The following is a 26,147-nucleotide window of genomic DNA, read 5'->3' as shown; positions in this document are numbered from 1 at the left end:
GTTAAGCATTTCCCAGGCATATCTTATTATGCCATTAAAAAAAAAACAGATTATTATCTCATTAAAGAAAACAAACAAACAAGTAACTAGGTAGATTTGGGACTGAGCATGAATTTTAACATTTTCAGCACTCACTCCTCTGGCAATCCTGAGCAGCAGTCTCAGGATCTGCTGTTACGGTCTCTAAGAGCTACATGTTTAACAAACTGAGCCTAGAATATTCTTTAGTTTCCTCAGGTGCCCTTGGATCTGAACCAGAAAAAAAAAATGCAGATTCTGTTAGATGATGTAACTTTCCCATGAGCCTTTCCTTCTTATCTGTTATATTAGCCTGTTTTCATTGCTGAAAATACTGAAAACTAGCACTGCATTAAGAAATTAGGTTTAAGATGTATCTCATTGAAAATGTGTGTGCTTAGCATTCACAAGGCTCTAGTTTAGATTCCCAGCAGAGGGGAGTAGGGGACAGGGGAGGAGAGAGGAGGGGGGTAAGAGTAAACATTCAGTTGTTGTTAGAAGTGTCATCATGTCACGGGGAGGGCTTAGAGAGCTATCTCTGTGATAGGCATGTATGCTTGCTTAGCATGAAAAGAACCTGACACGATTCCTCAGTATCACAGGACAGAGAGATCTGTGGAACTTCAAGTACGTCACCTGACTACATTCCCTTTATTTTGTTGCAATTCTTTAAAGTTACAGCATTTCCTTCCATATTTTATGTGTCTCTTCCCCCTTTTCTAAGGCTAGGAATTGAACCCAAGGCCTTGTGCTTGCTCAGCAACTCCTCTGCCCTGAGCCATTCTCTGAGCTCAACCTAAGTTTGTTGAGACAGGGTCTCTCTCTGCACCTGGAACTTACTGATTTCTAAGTTGTACAGAGTCCTGGGCATCCTCCTTTATCTGCCCCCCACCCACCCAGTACTGGGGTTACAGGAGCATACTGCAGTGCCCTGCTTTTGTGTGGATGCTGGGGATTTAATTCAGGTCCTCATTGCAGACTGAGTCCATGAACGTCATTTCTGAAGTCATTTTATTGACTCTTCATTTCTCTGGACATTTCTCTAGGTTAGGTTAACCACTAGCCACTATCCCCTAAGTCATATTTGCCACACTGTAAATGTCCAGTAGCCATGCTCAGCTTTAATATTATGATTCAGTATTAAGTAGGGCTTATTATAGAATATTCCAATATTATGGAAACTTAGAGAATTCAACTCTAATAGCTTCCTCTCTACCTACCTACCTTCACTCTAAAAATATTTAAATTTGTTTTTCTATGGCTAAAGAGAAGATTAAATATTTGTTTTGTCTTTAGATCATTTGAAATAACAAATGACCTGAGTTTCCTAAACTTACTTCCCCCTTGTGGATTACAAGGTGACCTGAAGCCATACACAGTTTACCCAGCTGCTTCTATTTCCTTATACTCGTGAAAATCATAAGAATTTACAGAGCTGCAAAGGCTCAAACATTTATTTACCAGACATCATTTCTTAGAAAGTTTTTTGAGAATCTGCTTCTAGAAAATGAAAGTGAATGATAGCAGGGATTTTCTCTAGCATCCTTTTTGCATCTTTCACATGTAGGATTGTACTTTTCTGTCCTCGAAATCATTACGCTTAGCTATGTGTCTCCCTTTGGTGGGTAAAATGTATGTGTAAGTTACACATGTTATTTGTCGAGTGTAATTATTTCAAACCAGCAAAAAGTTTACTAAATTCACTCTATCTCTGCCAGGCAGTAGGTTTCACCCTAAGCCTGAGCACTAGAATGAAGATGGATGAAGGGCTGAGCCAGTCACTCTGAGGTAGACATGGACCTGGAGGGAGAACTGAACTTGTATTCTAAGTTACTGAAGCTGTGGGTCACTTAGCCTGATGCTGTCTGTCCTCGAACACAGAGTCGGGGAAAGGAAAACAAAGCCTGATCTCCAAAAAATAGTTCCGCAGAGGCCTACAGTACAGCTGCAGTTTGGTAGCTGAATATAATCCACTCAAGGCTCCAGGAAGCTAGTAAAATAAATGGTGGTATAGAGATACTGAGGTAAAAGAAAATATTATAAAGGCACACACAAAATGAGTAAAGATGAGGGCATTTAGGAGAAGGCCATTTTAAATAATATGATAGCACACAAACTGCCTTTTAATGAGTAACTTTCTGAAGTAACAGACATATGGTTATACTATACAGAGAATGTACACACATGTGCAGAAAGATGTGTGTATTGTATTTTTTAAAATGTGAATACTCTTTAAAGATTTATTTGTTTATTTTGTGTGTATGTGTGTGTGTGCCTGTATGAATTTGCTTGTACAAGTTGTGCATCAGGTACCTGTGGAGGCCAGATGAGGTCACCAGATGCTCTGGAACTAGAGTTATAGGTATTACTGAGTCATCTAGCATTGGTGCTGAGAACTGAACCTAAGTCCTCTGGAAGAGCAGCAAGCAGTCTTAATCACAGAGCCATTTCTAAGAGGGAGAGTTTCTTATGTAAGACTGACTCTGGAGTTATGGGATTATAGGACAGGGAGGCTGAGGACTCCCATATCTGCTATTTATAAGCTGGAAATGCAAGAGAACCACTGGGATGGATTGAGTGCAGTTCTGAAAGGCCAAGAATAAGAGGAAAAAAGAGTTCTATTCTGAGGGTAGAACAAGAAAAAGCAGACAGATTGAGTTATCTCTTGCTGATCATTCTCTCAGTGGACTGAGCAAGGTACACCCAGGTTAGGAAGGCTGATCTGCTATATGCAGTCTCCTGCTTCACACTTCCATCTCTTTAGAAAACCTCTTCCAGAAACATGGGAAGAATGATTCTCCAAAAGTATCAGGGAGCCCCTCTGGCCTGGTCACAGTGACCCACAAAGAAAAATGAACCCTCCTCTGTGCAAACTTGCATTATAAATATGCAAGTACAAGATCATAGAGGAAAGAAAACACAAAGTAAAATGAGCTAGCTCAGCTGCATGGCAAAGCACCCTGGTGCAATAGAAGAGAAGTGTGGAAGGAAAGAGGGATGCTCGTGTTCTCATTGTACAGATATGCAACATCCACAGAAGATGGTTCCGACACCAGTGTGCTGTTTTCAAGTACATTACGTCAATTGGAAGCACTAGTTCATTAACGCTACTCGATGTGGATCCTAGAACATGACAAGTACCTAACAAATGTCACGTGTCAGTAGCATCACTGTCACAGTGGGCAAATGTATCATTGAGCCTTGGAGTTTTACTGGTAAGAGACAAATGGCCTCTGTCATTGCATTACTCAGAGTGTTAAGAAAGGAGGAAGAAAAGTGAACACGTGGCTATGTGGTGGAAGAACCAGTAGCTGAGAAGGGCAATGCTCCATGCTGCTGGGGCTGTCACACCTGTGCTCATACAGTGACGATCCTCGTGGTCCTCATCATCTTTCTAACTTCAATCTACTGCCACATGGCTTTCTTTGACATCCTGGGAAGCAAATAGCTATATACTCTGCTTGTCTTTGCTTTTTTGGATTTTTGAGACAGGGTCTTATTATGTAGCCCAGGCTGGCCTCAAACTCCTACCCCAACATCTCAAATGCTAGAATTAGTTCATGACATGTACTACCTTACATGCCTGAATAGTATGCCCCCTTCTTCAGCATGCCCCCACATATACTTGATGTTTGTGGCACCTGGAGGAACTGCCTCTTCTCTTGATTATATACTGTCAACTTTCCTGACATTTGTAGGCATTGGAAAGTACATTTCCAATATTATTCAAAATATAGGCACCGCTGAAAGCTTTTAGAAATTCACAACAGGCAAAGCAAGGTCTGGACCCTGTTGAAAAGACTCAAAGAACTTTTTGGGTTTTCCATGGTCTCTCATCTCAGGATGAGTGTGTGCTGGTGATTTTTCAAGCCAGAAGGCAGTTGCTTTTCATTGGCTTCTGAACTATGCACTTTAAAAAATACCATGACATTTTGTGTCTGAGACAAAAGTCAAATGCCAAAAACAAAAATCACCTCCACCAGTGTGAATATTAAAACCTTAATTTATAAATGCAAACAAGATCAGCTGCCAAGATGCCAACAGAGTTACTCAGTTTGCAGAATTGTAGATTGTGGGCAATTCTCTTTGTGCTGTTCTGCTACTGTGCACTTATGCCTTCTCAGAGCTTGAAATGCTGTTCCAAAAGGAAGCCTCATTGGTAGCTCTTCCTCTCTGAATGTTTGGAGGCTGTCTTAGTTCGAGTTTCTGTTGCTGTGAAGAGACATCATGACCAAGGCAACTCTTTAAAAGAAAAAATTTAATTGGGGCTAGCTTACAGTTCAGAGATTGAGTCCATTACCATCATGGCAGGAAGGACGGTGGCACACAGGCAGGCATGGTGCTGGAGAGGTAGCCAAGACTTCTACATCTTGGTTGGCAGGCAGCAGGAAGAGAGAATGACAATGAACCTTGCCTGAGCTTCTGAATCCTCAGTGCCTCTCCCCTGTGACATTCTTCATCCAACAAGGGCACACCTACTCCAATAAGGCCATACCTCCAATAATGCCACTCCATATGAGTCTATGGTGACTATTTCCATTCAAATCATCACAGTGGTGTTGAGATGATGCTTTCTGAATTTATTAAGGGGGAAGACAGCAGCTAAGACATTGGAGGGAATATCATGCTGTATCTACTATTCCACATATGTCATACACCTGGATCATTTAGACAACTTCTCCTTCCTCAATCCATGATGTCAGATTAGGAAATCAATTACACTGTCCACTCCACAACATGTCCCTGTGGAGGTGATTATCTAATCCATGTTGTTCCCAGCACATTTCTGAGTATAGTGTGGTTTGTGCATAGATGCTTTATAAAGGGATGGCTTTGGTTGACTAGCATGAGAACATGGAAGATGATGAGTTCAGTAACTAATTGCAGAATGACTGAGTCTCAAACTGTCAATTAAGGGGCCATTGTGGATGTGTAAAGGATATTAGAATGGGGCTTTAATTTCTCAAGAAGATATTAATCTAGTGGGAATTGGAGTCAAGAGTATTGACAGCCACCATTTCCCTCCTGGGAAGACAGGGCATATGAAGAAAACAGGTAAGCAATGGAGTAAGGAAGGGAGTCTACTCTAGTGTCTGAGTTCTTGGTACACAAAAGGTTCTGCCAGCTCCCTTGCATTGGATGACTCAAGTTACTCACTTTTTACTTTTTCTATCATGCTGTAAGATATCTACATTGACTACTCATTTCATTCCAACCATATTGTTCAACCCAACCATCTCAAAGTAGCCAAAGAAAGGAATGTATGTGTGTTGAAAAGACAGCTAGAAAAAAACTGGGGTCTGGTTCAGTTGGTAGAGTGTCTGCCTTGAATGTGTGGAGTCCTGGATTCAATCCTCGGAAGCATATAGACTAAGCATGATGACATATGTAACCCCAGCACTCAGGAAGTGGAGTCAGGAGGATCCGAAGTTCACATTCTTTTTGGGCTACATAATGAGTTAAAGCCAACTTGATATACATAAGAACCAATTAGGACAAGAAAGTAAGGAAGGAAAGAAGGAAGGAAGGAAGGAAGGAAGGAAGGAAGGAAGGAAGGAAGGAAGGAAGGAAGGAAGGAAGGAAGACCATTACTAGAGAAACAAACACCTTTCCCCCACAGAGATACTGGGTAAGCTCAGGCTTATGAATGGGAGCCCTCACTGCACCCGCCAGTGCTCAGAAGTGCTGTGTGTAAGTGTATCTACCTCATTCTACCCTCTTTGTCCTACTGTTAGGTGCAAATGGATTTTGGCCCTACCTTGGGTTTGTGGGACACAATTTGTACTGATTTCTGAAGTGGAAGTTGGTAACTATCTGTGATAGATAGATAAATGAGTATTTGGGATTCTGCATGCCTTAGTTGTTTGAGCATTCATTCCATGTTTCCTCTGTCATCAACCCCCTCTGTAGCTTCAGGATGAACTTGCCTTCTGCTACCAGCAGATCTCCTTCAATAGCTGCCCTCTTTTAAGTCATATTGGTTCTCTTCCCAAGAGTATGACTCCTCTCAGGTGATCCCCAAAAGGGCTTGGACTCTCAGCATTCATGACTAGTTTGTTGAATTCATTTGCCACCATCCCAGAATGCTGAAACCTACCCAGATCTGCATAGAGAATGGCTAACCACAAATCTGTGTTCCCAGGCCACCAGCAAGCTTGGACTATACCTCATTTTATCAGCAAGTCATCTTGATCTCTACCAGGGATCAAAGATTCCTGTCTCTGCTTGCTGCCAACCCTCTGGCTCACTCTCCTGCATCTTGTTCATGCTGCTCCATGCCAGGCTTTACTGAGAAGTCAGGCATCTCTTACCTGATTTTATTCTTGGTCCTTACTCAAGACCTGTGTACATGGTGGACCTGGTTGAAATTTGGAGGTTCAGCTGCATGGGACCTGATTAGGCCCTCTGCATATGGGAGACAGTTATATAGCTTGGTCTTTTTGAGGGGCCCCTGGCTGTGGGATCAGGATCCATGCCTGTGCATGAGCTGGCTTTCTGGAGCCCATTATCTATGATGGGGATGCCTTGCTCAGCCTTGATGCAGCGGGGGAGGGGTTGGTCCTATCTCAATTGAATGTACCAGGCTTTGCTGACTCCCCATGGGAGTCCATACCCTTTTGGAGGAGGGGATTGGAGGGTGGGCTCAGGGGAGGGAAGGCTGGGGGAAGTGGGGAAAGGGATGAGAGGGTGATCTGTGGTTGATATGTAAATGAATAAAATTTTTCTTAAATAAGAAAAAAGAAATTTGGAGGCTCAGAAAGGTTACCAGATGAGAGCATTTCAAGACACATACAATGTATATCTAGCACATTAAGTGTCCCAAGTGTCTGCTCTAATAGCTCCTTAGACTGTCATACATCTTATCAATGTCAATTTCTTTCCCAATCTTCTTTCCCTTGTCTTCTTGTCACATTCCACATCCTGTTTGTTTTTATTTGCCTATCATTTTGTCATGTCCAATCTTGTCCTTCTGTCCTGGAGGGTAATAACACTTACCTGGAAGGACCACACCTTTCATGAAGGCTGCACATTCTCTAAAGACTCAGCAGCCCAACATCAACATCTGTTGGGATTTGAACATAAAATGCCAACCATAGTCTTCTACTTTTAAATGCTTGGTGTCCATCTGGTGGCACTGTTTTTAAAGGCTGTGGAACTTTGGGACATGGGACCTAGCTGACAGATGTAGACTACTTGGATGAGCCTTGAGTGGCATAGCTAGGTCAAGATTCTTGTTGATCTCTGCTTCATAGTCAGCACCATATAGGAACTGCTGTGTGAGCAGCCGAGCTGGCCCAGCCATTTCATGTTCCCCACCACGATGGACTGCAGTCTCTTCAAGCACAAGCCAAAATAGAACCTCTCTACTTCTGTCAAAAGTTGTCAGAGCACGCTTGGCTCAGTCTGGGAGGAGGGGACTGGACCTGCATGGACTGAGTCTACCAGGTTGATCTCAGTCCTCGGGGGAGGCTTTGCCCTGGAGAAGGTGGGAATGGGGGGTGGGCTGGGGGAAAGGGGAGGGGGGCAGGAGGGGGGAGAACAAGGGGATCCGTGGCTGATATGTAGAAATGAATGGTATTATAAAATAAAATGAAAGGAAAAAAATAAATGAATCAATAGGTTCATCCGTTTATGTTTGAAAGTGGCAGGGTATAAAAATAAAAGGAAGTATAAAACAGATGAAATCACTAAGGATTACCCTATTTTTGAAAGATGAATAAAAGAGAGTTTGTACTTCAAAAAAAAGTTGTCAGAGCAAAGAAAAAAAGCTAACCAATACAGTTCCATTTTAGACAGAAATCAGATATCTGCTGTTCTAATAGTAATTTCTATTATATCACCAACATGTATATCAATTAATAATTCTATCTCTCTCTACTTCTCTTTCTGTGTGTATGTATGTATGTGTCCCTGTATAATATACATATGCATATGCCCACATAGGATCGATATATAAAATTACATATACACATACACAGATATTGCATTTATAAATGTCTTATGAACCTCAATTTGTTTTGATTAAAGTGTCCTTATTTATAAAGTTAGGTGTATATAATAAACTCTAATACTACATTCAGCTCCTCCTTTCCAACGTTACTTTTAGTGCATGTGTAAATATATATATACACACACACGTGTGTGTGTGTGCATGTATTAGTGTATGTGTATATGGTAAGGAATGTATTTAATTGTTAAATATTTGTATTAATTTTCACATTTATATATATTAGTGTATATATGTGTATGGGGATGTTTCTGTGTATATCTGATAAAGCATGTATTAGATTGTTAGATTGGCATTCATTTGTACTTTTATATATTAGCATATATATTTTATATATATGTATTATTTTGTGTGTGATGTTTCTGTGTATATATGGTAAAGGATATATCAGGTTGTTAGTGTTTGATATTAATTTTCACATTTAGTTGAATGTTTTTTAATCGTGTTCTCATGTCAAAAGAAGGTGTCTGTGCTTTTCTGTGACTGTGAAATGTCACATCATTATAGAATTATCTTGAACTCTAAGAGATAATAAAGTTTCTATTTTGGTCTTTAAGAAGAATTATTGAGTCAACTTGCCCTTAGTGAACCTGCTAGAGCATTGCTCAATGCCAAAGATAGAAAAACCGGCTCTCTGTGTTTGCACGTCCTTGTGGAGTTAGAGGGACTCTTGATGTCTGTCATTGACCTGTCCAGAGAGGTCAGCTACAAATGTGCTTAATTTCATGGTCAGCTGGAGTGAGGTTTTCTGGGGTTCATGAACATGGGCTAAGAGTTCACTGGGTCACCTGATGGCATCATGAAATAGTAGGAGATAATAAGATTTCTAGAGGTGACATTAATTTTCACAGCCTGTGCCATCTGAAGAAGTATACCTAGATGAGTCTGGCCTATGTGGTAGAAAATACATCAATTTTTTATCAACTATTAGCATAAAGGAACTAAAATATGAGGAATTATTTCAAAACTAGGCAGAAGGTAAAAAAAATCTTTTTCCACAATTTGATTTGATTTCTGTGAATTCCATTTCCTGTCTTTGTAAAGATGTAGCTTTCCCACTGGTAAAGCAGAATGAAGATCCATCTAGATGTCAATCAGCCGCAGGAGCCTTGTCATCAATGCAGCTCAGCTTTTCTCAGCTTCAGCCTTTACCTTGTGAGTGTCCTTCAATCCTTGAGGGCAATGAAACTGACCCTGAAGGACTGTTTTAAGGACTTATTTAGAATTCTAGGCACTCGAGTGGTGAGAGGCAATGTTACTGATATTCATCCCTGTCCTCCTACATTTCCCTCTCTTACAGTGTTCCATCTACAGCTAGAATTAGATCATCAGGTTGCTGAGGCGTATAGAGAGCATCCCCTTTTACCTTAGCCAGGACATTTTCTAGGTGACAGGGAGATATTTTCATTTTTATCTTCAAACAAATATTTTATTGTTTTCACTTTTAGATATGCCTGTGTTGGGAGTAGGGGCATGGATGTATGTGCCTGATGGGGTGAGAGATACTGGACACTCCTAGTTTAGTTCCTGGTGGGTGGGAGCCATCTGATGTTGGTGCCAGGAACCGAACTCAGATTTTTGGCAAAAGCAGTGTGTACTCCTAATGACTCCAGTCCTAACTAACGATGGCAGCTTTATCAGTCCAGGTGCAGTCAGAAAAACAGAGCCTGGCAGTGATCCAATGGGTGTGTGTTTGTGTGAGGTATTCAAAAACTAAATGAAATGGAAAGGACCTTGGAGACAAGAACCCGAAGGAAGCCTCCATGGCTCTGATGCTGGAACTTGTAGCTGTAAATTTCCTCTAGTCCCGCCCGGCTCCTGCAGCCCCGTGTCCTGCAACTGTTTAGACCCAAATAAACTCACAGAGACTTATATTATTTTTAAACTATGGCCACAGCAGGCTTCTTGCTAGCTAGCTTTTATATCTTAAATTAAACAATTTCTGTAAATCTACACTTTGCCACATGGCTTGTAGTTTACTAGTACCTTTACCTTTTGCTTCTCCTGGCAGTGGCAAGCAGCAACTACCTTGCCTCTTCCCAGAATTCTCCTTGTGTGCTTATCCCACCTATACTTCTTGCCTGGCTACTGGCCAATCAGCATTTTATTTATCAGTCAACCAGAGCAACACATTCACAGCATATAGAACAACATCACCCATCAAGAACTTAAGGAGGGGTAGTGTCACAGAGCCCAAAGCCGAGGCTATCCAGAGTGAAATGGAACCAAAGTAGAGATATGGTACTGTAGGAGAGTACTCTTATAACCAAGATGAAAGCAGATAATGACTGGCCTCACCCAGTACACCCTCCTGCTGCCTGAAACCAACTGGATGCCTGTGGTATGGAAGTTTGGGAAATGTAGCTTGTAGAGACAGCTTGTAATTAGAGCACAGAACAAAAGAAGGGCCAGGAATGGTTGGTTAGTGAGCAAGTTGCCAATCACTTCCTCTATAATTGTTGCCTCAGTTTCTACTTTTGCATTACACTAAACAAACAAAATCCCATCATAAAATTCTTGCCAAAATTGGTTATCCTCCAAGAGTCTTTCAATGAAACTTTTACCAGTGAGTTAATGCTTCTTATTGCCTACAAGCAAAGCCTGCCAGCAGTGTTTACAACTGAAGAGTCAAAACTAGGACCCTGAATGATGGGGCCACAGGATGGATTCATTTTGATGCAAGCCAATAGGTAGCAATGCATGGAAACTTCTCTTTGGCAGGATGTTTCAGATCTAGAGCCAAATAGAGGAGCATTGCCTATGAGGCTGAGAATAAAGGCTCTGAAGAGCAGATAGAGTCTTTGCAAGTAGTATTCTGTTTCTTAATCATCTAGGGTAAGCCCTAGCTTTGCAGGATAATAACAGGAGGCATAAGACATGCTCATTAGTGTTAGAAGTCATATTCAATTCCATAAGGTTGAAGCCTAGTCATCAGCCACTGGGTGAGGGTCCACTGCAAGTTCTCAGGAGCCTTCCCCATGGAAACCAGAAACTGAGCCTTAACTACTGCTGCTATTATTACAAGTGGGAGTCGGTGACATCAGAGAGGAAATATCCAATTGCTGCCTGGGCACAGGCAATAGAGGCTTTTCCTGGTTCTAAGTCTATGTGGATGAGACTGATCCAGGCAGCACAGAGAAAAGCCTTCTATGTAGAGAGTGGAGAATGTTAAGGAAAAGAGGAAAATGTATTAAAACAAATCTTAAGTTCCAGAAAGTTTGAGCTTGTTGCTGGTCCTGGTTTTATGAAACCATAATAGAGTTGTCAGGTTAAGCACATAAAATGTAGGGTACTTAAGAAAAATTGAGTTTCAGATAAACATGTTTAGTGTGAGTATGTCCCCTCTGCTGTATTTTAACTAGCATCTGTTAACTGTGTTTTTTTATTAATTTTTTTATTTGATTTTTTTTATTTTTTATTTTATTTTACAACACCATTCAGTTCAACATAATAGCCACAGATACCCCTGTTCTCCCTCTCTCGCCTCCCTCCCCCTCCGCCCAGCCCACCCCCCATTCCCACCTCCTCCAGATCAAGGTCTCCCCCGAGGACCAGGATCGACCTGGTAGACGCAGTCCAGGCAGGTCCAGTCCCCCCCTCCCAGACCGAGCCAAGCGTTCCTGCATAAGTCCCAGGATTCAAACAGCCAACTCATGCAACGAGCCCAGGACCAGAAGCCAAAAGTGTACAATGGAAAAAAGAAAGCATCTTCAACAAATGGTGCTGGCATAACTGGATATCAACGTGTAGAAGGCTGCAAATAGATCCATATCTGTCACCGTGCACAAAACTTAAGTCCAAGTGGATCAAAGACCTCAACATAAATCCAGCTACTCTGAACCTGCTAGAAGAGAAAGTAGGAAGTAGTCTGTGTTTTGCATATAAAAATATGTTCAAAAGGTGGGAAGTTATGATTCTTAGTGTAGGATTTTGTAAAGTAGACTGACCAGAGGACATTTAAAATATAATTTTTTTTTTACTTTTTTTGTATTTATTTTACAATACTATTCAGTTCTACATAATAGCCACAGATTCCCTTGTTCTCTCCCTTCCTGCCCCCCTCCCCTTCCCCCAGCATACCCCCCCATTCCCACCTCCTCCAGATCAAGGTCTCCCCCGAGGACTGGGATCGACCTGATAGACTCAGTCCAGGCAGGTCCAGTCCCCTCCTCCAGATTGAGCCAAGCGTCCCTGCATAAGTCCCAGGCCTCAAATAGCCAACTCATGCAACGAGCCCAGGACCCGGTACCACTGCCTAGATACCTTCCAAACAGATCAAGCCAATCGACTGTCTCACCCATTCAGAGGGCCTGATCCAGTTGGGGGCCCCTCAGCCCTTGGTTCATAGTTCACGTGTCTCCATTCGTTTGGCTATTTGTCCCTGTGCTCCATCCAACCCTGGCCTCAACAATTCTCGCTCATACAAACCCTCCTCTTTCTCACCAATTAGACTCCCAGCGCTCGGGGCCTAGCCGTGAATGTCTGCATCCAGACTCCCCAATCCTTGGATGGGGTTTCTGGCACAACTATTAGGGTGCTTGGCCATCCCATCACCAGAGCAGGTCAGTCCCAGCTGTCTCTCGACCATTGCCAGCAGTCCTTTGTGGGGGTATCTTTGTGGATTTCTGTGGGCCTCTTGAGCTCTTTGTTTCTTCTCTTTCTCATTTTAACACCACTCTTTTTCTACAGAGATATTGTGGTTTTCACAATAAGAGTATGATAAGGCTGGGTGGTGGAGGTGCACGCGTTTAATCCCAGCACTCAGGAGGCAGAGGCAGGCGAATCTCCAAGTTCAAGGCCAGCCTGGTCTACAAAGTGAGTTCTAGGATAGCCAGGACTACACAGAGAAACTCTGTCTTGAAAAACTAAAACCAAAAGCAAACAAACAAAAGTATGATAAAATAAAAATTGAAAATCAGAATCAGAAAAGAGATATGTTCTCTTTGTCTCAATAAGTTTTTTCTGTTACATTTTTAAAAATTGTTTAGAGAATTTCATACATGAGCATTGTACTTGCCTCATTTCCAGCCCTCTCTCTTTCTCTTCTAATTCCTCCCATGTCTCCCCTACTCCCTTTCAAATCAATGATCTCTTCTTAATTGTTGTTTTGCACACACACACACACACACACACACACACACACACACACACACATCTCTGAATCCATTTGATGTTGTCCATGTGTATTAGTTTGATTCTGACTGCTTGGGAACAAGCACTTTTTATATTTATTGCCCTAAGAGTTTTACAGTTTGAATATCAACAGTGTGAAAACTTCCTTGTATCAGGCCTCAACAGATTGATTTTTCTAAGGGCTTGAAGTTATTTGGGACCCTTGTGTTTAACCCTGGCCTGTGGAGGCACCATTATGTGAAAATGGGTTTCATTTGTAGTAAATTGTAAAATTATATCTGCTTTTGAGATACACTAGATGCTTGGGCTATTGACAGAATTTGATGTAGACTGAGAAAAGCTATTTTGGAATTATTGATGAATTGGAACAAAGTGCCTCTTTCCATTATGTGATAATTGATCTATATAAATAATATTGAAACAGGATACACAGACAGAAAATATATACATGCACCCTGTGTATGTGATTCTTTCTCTGTCCTTTATATGCACTATTTTGCAATAAATCATTTTCAAAATACTTGTCCACTGATTTTGCCGTATTACTGCAATGGAAGCTTTCCTGGCTAACAGTACCATTGAAAGGTTCCAGTTCTTCTTTTCAATAGTGGAAAATAAGAATCGATTTGTGCTTTGCTTAGCTGCTTCTCTCAGGCCCTTTTTCTGGTAGCCTTGTTATGCATCTGTGCAGCCCTAGACTTTCTTCCTTTGCTCCCTACCTGTCATTCCTGGCTGTAGTTCATTCTCTTCCAGTGGGACGAGCCCCAGAATGGCCTCTGCTAGTTGCAAATCACTTCCTATCTCCTCTGCCCAGTAGTCTTCTGTGGCTCCCAGGAGTTTGCAGAGTAAAATACTATTTCCTTATCTTTCTATTCTATTATTTTTCATTATGAATACAATTTATTAATTATTTGGGACTTCATACATGTTTTCACTATATTTTATCATTCACTCTACTCCTCTCTATAGTTCCTCCTAAGTCCACCACCTATATACTAACCCCCACTGTTTACTTCATATCCTTTGTTTTCTATAACCCACTGAGTCTAGTTAATGCTACCCATACATGCATGAGTACAGAGCCATCCACTGGAGTGTGCTCTACCTACCTAGACCATATCCCTAGGGAAGATTGATTATCCATCCCCTCACAACTATCAATTATCAGCAGCTCCTCAGCTAAGGGCGGGAGTTTGTGAGCCCCTCCCCACTCTATATCATAATATTGATAATAATTAATAACAATCACAGCTACTATGAGTTCATGAGTACAGTGGTCACATCATATCCAGAAGACACTGTTTCATTTTGGTCCTCTCCAACCTCTAGTTTTTACAATATTTTTGTCCTCCCCAGGAAGATGTGGACTACTCAGCCATAGATGGGACATCAGTATCGTACCCCTTCTTCCCAAAGCCTAGTCTCTCCTTGTATCACATTTCTATATGCAGAATAACTGCATGTACAATTGCAATACCTCATTGCCCACTTATGCACTATGCTTTGCCTTATGTTGCTTGGACCTACCTAAAATGGCTTTCTTCATCCCCCTCATTTTGCTACTCCCTCTCTCTCCTAGTCTCCCTCTCCCTGCCCATACTCCCTCTGTCTCTCCCACTTCCCTCTTTCCCTCCCCTTCTTCTTCCTTGTTAGCAATCTCTAATTTTGTTTTTTCAGGTTGAAGAAAGTATACTTGCACTACTCTTCCATCGATCAGTTGGTAGCTTATAGGACTGCAGTAGGAAATAGACTTCCAAACCAAGATGGTCACCACCACTTTCTGTCACCGAGTTCATTAGACCTTTTGTGATTCTTACACTTGTCCATTAACTAGGCAATAGGACTAAGCTTTCTGGCTAAGGGGGTGAGTCAGAGAAAGATAGTACATGTATAGTGTACATGCAATATGAATTTGAGGATGGTGTGATGGCCAATCTTACCAGGGTTCCAAGGCACAACTTCAGGGTTTCCATCTCTCTTTTGAATTTTCTGAAAGGAACCCTTTCCATAATTGAAGATTATTCTGCTATCAAACTACAGGAGGAACAAGGTGATAGGTTACTTTTTCAAGTGAGAGGGTGTGTGTGTGTGTGTGTGTGTGTGTGTGTGTGTGTGTGTGTGTGTAGAAAGGGGACAGGGTTGCATTCCTGACCTTACTACCCTTTACCAGAAAGGTTTAAGATTATTTTATACAAGACCTACCCTCCCTACTTCATAATGGCAACCATAGCATAATATAACTGTATGTCAGTGTGATCTATTAGAAATATGGAGATGTGTGATGGACGAATGCTTTTATTTTCTAAATTTTCACTTATATGTCTGTGCTTTACCTCTCCTGATGGTCTTTCCTGATGTAGGATATGTATCTCTCAAAAAAATCACTACTCTTTCTATCTAGCTGACCTATCTTTCCCATTCAGTCCACCTGCTGGTGCCAGAACAATCTTCCTGATTCATAGCTTTGCAGGTGTTGCTTAATTGATCCAAGGCCTTCAGGGGATCCCAGCTATGGGTAGGATAGAAGCCAAATCCTGGATCTGGCATGGTGCATTCTGCATTCATGGAAGTCCTGCCTCTCTCATTATCTTATGGGTTTTTCTTTCTTCATTACCTTTTTTTCTACATTTATCAGAGTAAATGACAAGTATACAAGATATAGTGAACCCAATTCTAGGTAGCTCTGAAGAGACAACTACTGAATATATGTGATCCAAGGAAGAGAGGTGACACAGTTCCAGTCACAATGTGTGGGGTAATGGTTATCCCAGAACATGTGATGGACATACATAATCATTGCACAAATGAATCATGGCAAGAACCAACTGGTTCCCCTAGCTCTTCCCTTAGGAGGTTAATATGATAGAAGGGGTTGCAGTGGGTAGAAGTGGTAGGTTACAAGGAGAAGATGTACATAGGGATGATCTATCATATATCTATAAATTTACTCAAAAGAGATGCAAGGAATTCTGAACCTCTGGTACCCTAAGGAGGTAAGCAGTGAAGGTGTAATGTAGGTAACTATGGATGATGGAGAATCAGAATAGATAACTAAAACAGAAAAAAGCATAAAAGATACCAATATGTGTCCTAGTCAGATGTTCCTAATATCAGAAAAAAATACAGAAAATCAAGGGGAGGCTTGGAGAAACATATTAAAGGGCTCAACTTTAAGGACCTAGTGGGATATTCCAAGAGAGACATCAGTGCTTGTCTGGGGAATATGCATATGGTTGTTGGAGAAGTACTTAAGTGGCAATGGAAGCCTATAGGTTGGAGGAATGGATGGACTGGATATTGAGGTGCTTATGGAGAGACCATTGTTCTGTGTTCTGTAGTGCACCAAAAGCAGCTACCCTGCCTTGATCACGCCACTCTCCACATGTCCTTTGCTTTTCCAGAATGTGCTTTTCTAATGTTTGAGTTTTCCAAGCATTCATTAGGCATAGAGCACATAGGAAACTTTTTACCACTCTAGTGGCAGTGGGACCTGGGAAAATGGAGCCTAAAAGTGAGGTGGACTAAAGTCTCATGCAATAACTAACTTTATTCAGAGCATCTGGCAACTTATGCTCTGAGGATTAAGAGGAGTCATGTGAGTAAATTGTACAAGCACAAGGGCAAGCCATATGTGGCAAAAACAGGTTTTTCCACAGAGGTATATGAACAATAACAATAGCAAGTTTTAATGAATAATCTGAAGTAAACTCACTCTTATCTGCTGCATCTGGGAAGGAAATGAAAGCACAACCCAAGAACAATTCCATGCTTTTGAAGAAACTGAGGGTGCAAGACTTCTGTCTTGTTCTTGTAGTTTGCTCATAAGCAGTCAGATATCTCATAGGATATCATTCTTGAATAGTGCTCTGATAGGAGACTCTTGGCTGGATGTGGGGCTAGAAGCAGTTTTTGCATCTTCTGATAAGCTATCTTGAGTGTCTTCTCCAAGTCTCAGTTCAAATGGATTCTTCTCCCCTTTAAATCCTTGGGGACACCACATTGAGCATTTAAAACAGCAAGTTTTGCTGAATGTATTTACCCTGGGCAACTCCACTACATTTGTCCATCCAGACCTGCAGTTTTCAACCCATGGGTTGACCCTCTCACAGGGGTCACTTATCAGACATCCTGCGTATCAGGTATTTATATTATGATTTATAGCAGGTAGCAATTTATAGTTATGAAGTAGCAGCAAAATATAATTTTATGGTTGGGGGTGACCATGACATGTGGATCTGTATTAAAGAGTTGTAGTATTAGCAAGGTTGAGAACCATTGCTCTAGACAATGGTTTCCTTAAGAATAATCATGCTCATTCCTTGACTCACATTTTCCCAAATCCTCACACAGTGCCTTGGACAAATAAGGAACAACTGTTTTGAGGTACTGTTGGTTCTACTGCTATTTACTAGTATCATAGTCCCCTCTCCTTCTACCAGCAACATTTTTTTGTAATCTCTTAAGGTTCTAGTTCAATGACTCAAAAGTCTAGATAAAGATATGACTTGTTATGACTGATAAATTACAGAGACAATTTTATGGAAGAGATGCTTCCCTTTACCTTGTCACTCAATGGAGCTGAAGTGCTTTCTGCATGCTAAATATATGAAGATGCTTTATAAACATTACAGCAGAGGATGAAGTAATAACTGACAATTAAGTAATTAATCACCCTGCTCAACCCAAGGTACAGTTGTTGATGATGAAAATTATTTTCTTTTTTTATAGTGGCAGATATTTAACAAGTATCTGGATTATTCTGAAGGATTTGTGGGTCTGGAATTAAGGACATATGAACAGAAGAGGCTGAAGGACAGGAACATACAGTACAAAAATCGTTTCTGGTTCAGGGCTAATTGTAAATGACTAGTAGAGCCTCTTAAAGTACTGGTTTGAACTGGGTGTAAGTGGGTGCTGAAATAGTGGAGAGTGTCACGCTGGACCATGTCTTTCATAGAATTTCACTGAACTAAAGCTTAGTATCTCTAAGCAACTTACTATATGGTATGTGCTTACCCTACCCCTCTATGCCTTATTGGAAAAAAATAAGGGTGTCAGAGACCCTTAGCACAGTTCTGGTGCTAGAAACTGTGACTTTCTGTTTATCCTTCCACATCCCACACTGAAGAAAGATGCACTCATACATTTTTCCAGCCTATTCACTTAGCCAACAAACTGAATGTTGATTTCTTAACAAACTAAATAGTTAGTTTTCATATCTTTTAGTTTTCACCAGTGTGGAATTTCCCCGGGGAATGACTTCACTCACATTTTAATGCAAAAACAGCTCTGATCCAGGTAGAATTCCTTAACCTAGATGGCTAATATTGAGTCTTTTGAATTTTAAAATAAGCAGAGGCTAATTCATGAATTTGCTCATTTCTTTAGTTAATACCCTTAGAACATTCCCGTAGATATTAAGTCTTCAGTTAACTCACATATCTGTGTCCCCAGAGTGTTTTAAGTCTGGATATTAAATACTCCAATGCAAATTGCAGAAGAATTCCAGCTTTAAATTTAACTTTTCAATGTTTTAACAGGTATGTCCCAGGTATATAGGACTGTGATTCGTGGGATACTTGTAATTACTATTATGTCTATAAAATTTAGATGGGTCTATTTGATTGGATCAATGCTGTTCAGCTATCCTTTCTGGAGAAGAACACTACAGAAGACATACATCCTGTCTTCTACCTGATGTGTGAATTTTGGTAAGTCCCACTTAACTTGATTTTATCTTTGTAGGTCATGATAAGCCTATCTCTTAGGTGGCATGGAAATCAATTTAGTATTACAATGAAGATCATATCACATATATTTTAGTTATCTACCATTCTGTAGCAAATGGCCCTCATTATTCTGTGAAAGAAAATATTATGTTATTGTCTTCCATGATTGTCTGCATTGGCTGAGTACATCTCTACTCCATGTTAAATTGACATGTGCTTATTTGGGTACCAGAAAGTTCAAGATGATGCCTTTACATGAATGGCATTTGGCTTTGGCATGAGCTACGAGTTGGAGAGCTATTGTCCAAATCATCTTAATTCTTCATGGAACCTTTCTATGGGATTTGGCAGCTGCTTTCTGAAAGAGATGGTCTTCTTAGTGCTCAGCAAAGAAGGAAGTAAAAGCTGCCAGCTCTCTAGATACTTGGATTTGAAGTCTCAGAATGGCACTCCTTATCCTCTTGGCCCAGCCCCTCATCCAACCATCCAAGATGCAGAGGATGGAAAATATTTCCATCTCTTCAATAGTGACATGTTAACAATGAGAAGTGGAATTATTGAAGCCCTTGAGTATTCACTGTGATCCACTTATGTCTAATATAAAATTTATAATCCATATCAGTGGATTTCTAAGGATTGATTCTCATCAGCTAACACTTCCACCTTTTTCATTTTGCTTCATAGAACACCTTGATCTTCAGCAAAGGCAAATCTTGTTACCATTCCAGGATACCACAGCTTGCTAATTCCTTCTTTTAGAATATTCTTGCCCTAAATTGTAGCATAGCTTTCTAAGTTTATTATGGTCTTTCCTTAAATGACAACTCCTCAGAGGGTTTTTTTTTTCATGATTAACTCATCAAAAAATTGTATGTTCTTGTCTGTTTTTCTTGTCTCATATTAAGCTAACTTAATTCATCTAGTTTTCCTCATTCTTATAGCTTTTGTTCTTTCAAAATAGTGTGGGAGGATTGCTCAATGGGACAATACACTCTGAGTATTAACAAAATTTTTAGTTCCATTCTTAATATTCAAAAAATAAAAATAACACACACACACCCACACACCCACACACACCCACACACACACTAAATAAATATATACCCAATAGGAAGAAAAGCAAATAAAATATTGGAGAAAAACTCCATTTTTCGTTATAATTTACTACATTCCATTAAATTTCTTCTTTCTTTTTTTGTTTATTACCTTTCTTGAACACCATGACCTAAGGTCAATTAGGGTGGTAACTGTCTTACCAAACATTTCCAGTTTCTAGGAATATGTCAAAACACAGCATATGTGTATGTACATGTATATATTAATATAGTTTCACATGCATATGCATAGCAATAATTAAATAGATTAACTTGAATAGTCTTTATAAACCATATAGAGTACTATTATTATTGTTGGGTGAAATTTGTAATTCATTCTTACCTTTTCAGCTAATTCATGATGTTCATAAAATACTTAATACACACTGTATTTAAGATAGAGCTAACAATTACATTTTTAAAAGATAGCTTAGATGCATGGGTCTTGATTTACAAGTTTATTGTTAGATCTTGTCTAAAAGATGATGAGATCTGGGGTATTATTATTCAGAGTGTCCGTTTAAATTGTATTCTACAGAATGGCCTTTCCTATTCATAATTTAGCTCTACAATTCTATGAATTCAATCGTAGGCTTGTGTCAGATTCACCCAGTGTGGCTCTAGGTGTTCAGTGCATCTTCCATTAGGGTTTGGGGATAATGGAAGATAATGTGACTAATGGAAGGTCCACTGTGACCCACATGTGCTCTCTATTTCTTCTCATTTTGTTAGCAATGTGGAGTTATGAGATAGAGCTGAAGACATTGGATTCTATATATATGACAAATGAGGTTCCTAGTACTTTAATTCTCCTATTTATCTGATGGCCAACATAGAATCACTAAGGAAGGGGAGCATGGTAATTATTTGCTTGGTATCGATCAAAATATAAGTTAACTGAATTAATATTTCAAAATGTTCCCTAGAAGATGATAGACCTGAGTTTAAACCCAAGCCAATGAGCTCCTTGGTCCAAATTATTTCCACCAGAAGGAGCTAGCCATGTTGACCTTGATACTATTAGCTTCAGAGAAGAGGAATAACCTTAGGGGTGAAAGTTCCAGATCCATTTTCAAAGTGAGATTGAGGCGGGAAATGAGGTAATTATTTGAACTGACACTGTTTTATATTAAATGCTACAGTTGGCTCCATGTAGAACATCTGGTTAACATCACATGCAAAATAAAACTTTCTCCCTGACAATTTTTGGCTCTGAAGCTTCCTAAAAAATGCTGGGTGATCTACATCCTTTGAATATTAATGAAACAAATTAGCTCCCAAAATGCCCTACTGTGTCTCAGCTCCAGGAACCAACATGATTCATTAGACTCCTGTTGATTAGAAATGTTGAAGGAGATTTTCTTTCTCTTCATTTTAATTAAGCACATTTGACAGGCTTTCTTGATTCCCAGTTGGCCAAGACTCCTACAGTGTGGCACAAGAATAAAATGGGACCCTCTTCTGCATAGATCTTACAGGTCTGTGTTGGGTTGTATGGCTTCTTGAAGGACCTTATGATGCAATTCCTAAATTAGTTTTAAATTTTTCTTTAGTTTTGAGATTTTAGTACCTGTATACAATGAAATATGATCATCTTTTTCTCCAGTTTCCCTTCCTACCCTCTCCACATTTCTCTTAATAGGCCCCCTCCTGACTTCTCCTCCTCCTTTTCTTTCTCCTCCTCTTCTTTTACCTCCTCCTTTTCTTCCTCCTCCTCCTGCTCTTCTTCTTCCTCCTCTTCCTCCTTCTTCTCCTTCTCCCTCTTCCCTTCCCCCTACCCTTCCTCTCTCCCTCTTCCTCCCCCTTCTCCTCCCCCTTTTTCCTTCATTACTCACTAAGTTCAGTTAGTGCTGCTCATATGTGAACTTGTCTAGGGGCATCCACTGGAGTATGGGAAATCTACCATTGGCCATATCCTCATAAGGAAGGATAGTCCCTACCTTATCAACTATCAATAGTTCCTCAGTAAGGGATGGGACTTGAAGATTATCTAAACCATCTATGCCAGGATGTGGGCTAGCTTGGTCTTGTACAGGTAACCACAGCTGTTGTGCACAAATGAGTGAAACAGCCATGCCATATCCAGAAGTAATTCACAGCATTCTTCCAATCTTACATTCTTTTCTCTTCTTTAGTGTTCTCGAGCTTGGGCTTGGGCTTAATTGGCACCCCTTTTAGGGCTGAGCCCTTCGTCTCCTATCACTTTGAACAGTTACCACATCTCCATTGACTGTTACTCATAGAAAAAAAGAAGCTTCTCTGATTAAAGTTGAGAGCAGCCCATGTCCGTAGGAATAAATGTAAATATTTAGAAGGTAGTTGGGAATATCAGATCTGGTACTATAATCCTACTTAGAAAACAAACTAGGGTTGTTTTAAGACAAATTGGATCTAAAGTTTTTATTCTTAAGGTAGAAGTAAAAAAAAAAAAGGTATCTCCTATGGAATTATAAAAGCTTAGGTGGAGATCTCAGAATAGGTCGGTTTGCTTGGAGAAGTCAGCAAGGGATGGAAGCAAGAAGTAGGGCTTTTATCACTGTTACCCAGCTGAGCCATACCAAAAAGTGCCTGTGTTTCATGAGAACATAGGTTTTCTACATCTTGATGGTTGGATATGCAGGCATTGAGACACCGTGCAAGACCGCAGCTGAGAATACAAAGATCAAAGCTGTGAGAGGCCAATGAAGATTTGGTTGCTCTCTTTTATGTGAAGCATCACATAAAATCACCCTATTTTTAAGTTGGGCTTTATCATGGTCAGTTTTTAGCCCATGTGCACACCTTCATAGATTGTAGCAGATAGACATTGGGGATGAAGAGGTGGAAGAAGGATGGGAAGGAAAGAAACTTGTCTTTCTTTTGAACTTCTGGCACATCAGGCTCTCACAACAAGGAGAGCATGAGAGCTCTGAGCTCAGAACAATTAACAGTCTTCTGCCTCCAGGAAGCTTCTCTCCCCATAATGTAGGTGCCCCAAGCATACCAAAGAGTGCAGAAAGAGGTTTCTTATAGATGCAATAATTAGTTAAAACATATAGAGAGTTATGAGTCTGGTACCATGAAACCTTACTGGAGCAGAAATCAATAAAGCCCAACTCCTGTCCCAACTGACCACAGTATGACCCGGGACCACCAGTCCTTCAGTTCACAATATTTATAGAGTTACTGTTTGTTCCAGATACTTGTCTGGGCTAAACTACTTCCTTTCTGTAGGCTTTTCTTTCCTTACTCTTATCTGGGAGTCTCTTTATATGCAAAAGGGAGTAGAAACTCTACCTAATCACTCAGTGACCATGTGAGTGGGGCAGGTCATTTGGAGAGATAGACAAAGCTGTAGTTTGTGTCCCTAAGAAGCTTGAAGTCTACAGGAAAATCCAGTCATCAGATTCAATATAACTCTGAATAAAAAGGTTCCATTCTCTGCCTTTTCTTCCATCTTACCTTTTTCCTCTTTACCTCCTTCTCTTCCATATGTCTGATACACACTTCCCCCACCCATACGTGGATTTTCTTTATGAATTTTTAGTAAGGAACTATGTAAGAAGGCATTTATTTGGCTTCCCTTGCTGTAACTGAAAATCTTTGAGGAGTCTTTGGTAGAATGTCCGAGAAATTTTACAGAAGTTGAAATGGAGGGAAGAGGGCATTGAACGCAAGGAAGAAAGCCAGAGGTGTGCTTGAAGGATGGTCAGAGCAAGGAGGAAGTTCTTCAAGGGGAAAGGGGAAACAGAACCTTCTGAGAGCCTTGTACCCTGTTCTGCCTGCTCACTTTAAGATTTACCCTGGTGAAAGCTAATGTCAAGCACTGGTGTCCTGCAACACAGCCTAGGATGGCAGGGGGGAAGGAGCATTGAGTGAACTGTTTCTCAGTATCTGTGGTATATGTCTCCATGGTGACAGCTTTTAAGCTTTTAATTTGATGTCAATGAAAAGAGGGAGAAGATATAAGTGGAATCGTTTCTGGATAAGAGGAGGAAAAATCTCAGAATCTCTCTATAAGGAAACCAAAAGTCACCCATATCCAGGCTTTAGCTATAGAAAGTAATGTTTCAGATAGGCTTCATATAGGCCACTGAAGGTCTAGACACATCTCTGAACCAGGCTCAGTAGAAATCATTCTTCCTAACCCACAACATTTTCTCTTCACTGTGAAAGACCCCACTCAGAACAGAGTTGTATGCTTATACTACATCACTGCTAATTTAGTGTTCCCCAGAACAAAGACTCCAACATAAATTGATAATTAACTGTGATATCTACCTTTTCCCATATCCTATAGATCAAGACTCTATGTTTCTATTTTGGAATACATTTTTACCAATGTTTTCTGGGATCATCTTCACTCTAAAATCTGTATTATATAGTTTTTACTTTATTACTATTGTCATATATGCATGATGGGGAGTGTGTATGTCATAAGGAATCTCTTTTCTCCTTTCATATTTGTGTGGACCCTAAGCACTAATTCAGGTCATCAGGTTTGGTGGCAAGTGACTTTACTCAATGAGCTATCTCACTGGCCCTGTTCTATAGATTATAGAATGATCTGAGCCCCAGAGAAGATTTCTGAGCACACCTGGCAATCAGTCCTTTGGCATATCTCCTCATCTCCACCCCAAATGCCTGCTTTAGCTGAGTTGTTTTGTTTTACCTTCTTTTCACTATGCTATTCCAGCAGCAGTGTTCTCTGAAAAATTTCCATGTCTTCATTTCCCTCTTTCAAGGCCATCGTTATAATGTGTGTTCCTCCAAATGCAGCACACAAGAAGTAAAACTGCCATATTTTAGATTCTCCAATGTACATTTCACTCTCCTTGAAAGTGGGCTCTGCCTAACAACACATGCTATAGTTTAATTACAGCCAACATCATCTTTGAGTTGTTAACATACAGCAGTATTTATTCTATAAGTCAACAGGGAAACACCTGGGTCTTCTGTAAATTCAGTTTCTTTGTTCATATTTGTTAAGCGAATGTATAAATGAACTGTGTGGCTTCTGTCTGATTATATTCAGTGAGCTGTGAAACTCAGTGCAGCTTCCTAATTAAAACATTACATGCATTTGGCACATAAGTGCTTGTTTGCGTCTACAAACACAAACATACCCTTCCAGAAGTAAGCTCCATTTGTAAATTACAATATAGTGCTGCCCTTGGAGAAGTCCATCAGCCAACTCTAATTGTCACACCCATGTCACACATGGACTTACCATGTGTTTCCCTCATTATAAGATCTTTCTGTCTGTTTAGAATTCACCCAAACCTGTGTCTGATGATGTCTTTTCCACATGAAAATTGTGGAAGGATTTAAAGACAAGGGTCACATTGTCTATGAGCCTTCCATCTCCTGTATCATTATCTCTTTTATGGTTTCTTGAATGTCAGAGTTCTCAGACTTTTTATTATCAATACCTGTCTCTTTATACACTTATTCTACTTTCCCAGGCTTAAACTTAGAGTATTATCAGGCAGATTCCGATACAATATTTCCCAGAACTTAGCAGCACATGTGACCTTATTTCCTCCAGAACATTTTATTCTTTACAGTCTGCATAATTATTTTTAATTTCCCTTCATGAGCATAAAATTTCCTCAAGGACATGGTTCTTATTCCTCTGTGTAACCTTTTATTTTAGGTGTATGCAAATAGTAGATATTTAACAAATGTGATAATTGATTAACTGTATAAGCATCCTTTCTCTGACATGCCTCACACATACACTGAAGGCATTAAAAAATGACTAGCCTCAGTTATATTAGTGCACTCCAATGTTGTTTAGCAGGACCTAGACAAAATAAAAACACTGTGAGTGCAAGTAAGATGGCTTAGTGGGTAAAGGTGCTTGTTGCCAAGCCTGGCGATCTGAATTCTATTCCCAGGATCCACATGGTGGGAGGAGAGAATGAACTTTGGGTTGTCTTGTGACCTCCATTCTAACATTATAGCAGGGGCTTGCCCTCACCACTTACCCTTCCCCACAAAATGAAGAAAGAAAACATTAGAAAGATATATTTAAGTGTTTTAATATGATTCTTCACTAAATTTAACTTTTACTTTTTCAAAATCAAGACCTATTGATATGTTACATAGCAATAATGTATATTTAAGTCAATAGATAAGTATCTATCAATATACAGTCTCTCCAGTCAGATCTGCCTGACAGAA

This window comes from Peromyscus maniculatus, chromosome 3, assembly GCF_049852395.1.
Source record: "Peromyscus maniculatus bairdii isolate BWxNUB_F1_BW_parent chromosome 3, HU_Pman_BW_mat_3.1, whole genome shotgun sequence".
Lineage (NCBI taxonomy): Eukaryota > Metazoa > Chordata > Mammalia > Rodentia > Cricetidae > Peromyscus > Peromyscus maniculatus.
The sequence above is the reverse complement of the archived record's forward strand: the minus strand, read 5'-3'. Positions refer to the sequence as shown.